Raw genomic sequence first — 2,782 nt, 5'->3', positions numbered from 1 at the left:
TTCTGGGTTTCTTGATCTGCTGTCCCAGTTAGGGCCAACAATGGAGTGCCTGAAAGCAAAATATCATACAATAATATGAATTCATGGCAGAAATTTTTGCTAACATTATATTACACAATACAACAGACTTTTTTATTAGCTGCTGCATCAACCACTTGATGATGATGACGATGAAGTAAAATTCCCTCAGGTGCTATGGTTCTTGAAAATTTTACTAATGACCAATACCAAGCAGTACTTTAACAGCTACTGCACACCATTTTATAGTATTACTTATATGATGTATATACATGTGCACTAGCTGGATATATGGGTCTTCTGATGAAAAGTGAAATGGTACAAACAAAATAGAAATTGCTTGCCTGTTTTGCACATTGACCTAAGCACTGGAAGCTTTCCATATGCCTCTCTGAAAGCTTTCTTGTTTTTCGACTTTGATGACTTCCCCTTTAAATTTCTAAACAGACAGACATCTATTTTCACCTACTGTATATTTACAAATCATGTTTGTTATTGACCTCAGTCCTCACCATACATTAAAACTTATAAAAACTTTATTAAGCGATAATTCAATGTTAAAAAGCGTTTGAATAATGATAAATATTGCAAAATCTTATCTTACCGTTTTCCAGTCCATGTTTCAATTGTATGAGATTCGTCCACAACTATAGCTTCTACAGATTTATGTAGTTCTGAGTTATCATCCTTGAGTATATCAAGGAAATCTTTGTCTATAACATTTTCAGCACTGCAATATATAAATTGCGGGGGAGATGTTGAGATTTGATGAATAGTTTCCCTTGAAAGCTCTATTGCAGAGCAATTGAACGAAGACAGCTCTAAAATTTGATCGCAGATAATACTTTTCAGAGGAGAAACTACAAGCACGCTGATTTGACGAGAAACTTCGGTCTGTTTCACGAAACTATTACGTGCCAACAATACACAATGAAAATTACACTTTTACCAAACCCAGTCGGCAAAATGGCCAAAACATCCCTTCCTTTTAATAGTTCTTTGACGCCTGTTTCTTGTTCTGCCTTTAACACAAACTTACAGGCGAAACTTCTATGCGAATTTAAAATACTGAGCGCTTTTTCAATAAAGTCTAACTCCAAAGCAGACGCCATGTTTATTAGCCATCAACTATACAGAGTTGATAATAAACTTATTAACACCCGATGCCTTATTAGCCAATCAGGTATTTTCAGTCCACCAGTGGACTGGCAATAGAAATCATATAGAAACCTGGCAGACGGTTTTTCACCCTCGCCCTCCGCCGTTCCCGCGGGCTAATCTTCCCGTCCTAATTTTCCCGCCCGCAAGTCCTCCCCCAAATTTTTTTTTCCCGCCCGCAAGTCCTCCCCCAAAAAACCGTCTGCTACTCAGGCTAACCTGTCGCGTCATCTCGATGTGCATCTGCAGTGTTGGCTGTGTTGCTGATGTTTGTACCACAACTCTCTATGTGTTTAAAAACATGAATGATTTGGTTCAATGTCCGAATAGAATGATATTCGTGGAGGTTGCCTGGTAATCTTCAAGTGCTCAGAGTAATATTTTGGCTTTGATCAAGTGATTTTATCAATTTTGGTCTACATATATTACATATGAAGCACATACAATATAATTTCTGAACATTAAACTTAATTTTCGTACCATCAATTTTCATGAGCGTCTGGTTTTGCAACATATTTATTGGTATCTTCCAACCACATGTGTTGCTGCATTTAGACGAAACTCATCGAAAAGGTCATCTAGAGTTGTGTCCTCTGTTGTTGCAAAGTAGATCGAACTGCTTCTTGCTGATACGTTTTCTTCTGCAAGTTTTTTTGAAAGATGCTAAAAATTCATGTTAGGAATATCAGTTTAGATTCTTAACCTAACCTCCAAGTTCCCGTAATAGTTTATTTTCCTCTGTGTATATATTAAATAGGGCAGTGCGTGGCTGAACGCGTCTGTTCATTTATCTAATGAACTTAAATAAAATATACTTTTCATTAACTACATGTAATTCATTGCAGCTTGAAACTGCATTATAAAGTTTCAATTGTTCAAAACTTTTGTTTGATCTTTTTAATGCGCATATTTATATATCATATTATATATACACACACCCCCCTGCGAAATTGGCAATTTTTGTTAATCTTGTATTACGTACTAGAAGCGGTTTACAACACAGCAAAAAAAGCAAACTCGCAATTTTTTACCTCACCCTTTCCAGCGCCTTATGATGCAGTTTAATTGGTACCTTAATTGACACTTGAGTGAATGTCTTGACCATGGATGATTTTAGGCCAATTGCTGGTACGTATCTACCACTTTTCAAGACTGTCAAGAGTGGATTGATCCATTTTAGCACCTGCATTTCAATTAATAGATATTTGTTAGCTATAGTATAGATATGCATTTTTTTTATATATGGCCTATGAATAATTATATAGGGAAAAATTACATTATATGGCGAAAAACAAACCAGGTTGCATACGGAAGATGTTAAATTTTAAGGCAAACATACAGAATGTATTACTTAATATATTAAGTTAACAATCCTCAAGTCCCCATTGTTGCTTATATTGGCCTCCTGCATGCTTTTTCTTTTCTGTGTCTGTGAGGTTTATGGCGGTAAAAAATGCAACTATATTTTTAACCAACAACTCACAATGTTTTCATTATTATTTGTATATCTATTTTCTATAACATAGCCAAATAACACGGTCAACGTGGTATGGCGATGCAGTTTGAGTGCATATGTGCACGAATATACATACATTTGTGTCATGAT

The sequence above is a fragment of the Dendronephthya gigantea genome, unplaced genomic scaffold (assembly GCF_004324835.1).
Source record: "Dendronephthya gigantea isolate DGI-Jeju-01 unplaced genomic scaffold, DenGig_1.0 000275F, whole genome shotgun sequence".
Classification (NCBI taxonomy): domain Eukaryota; kingdom Metazoa; phylum Cnidaria; class Anthozoa; order Malacalcyonacea; family Nephtheidae; genus Dendronephthya; species Dendronephthya gigantea.
The sequence above is the reverse complement of the archived record's forward strand: the minus strand, read 5'-3'. Positions refer to the sequence as shown.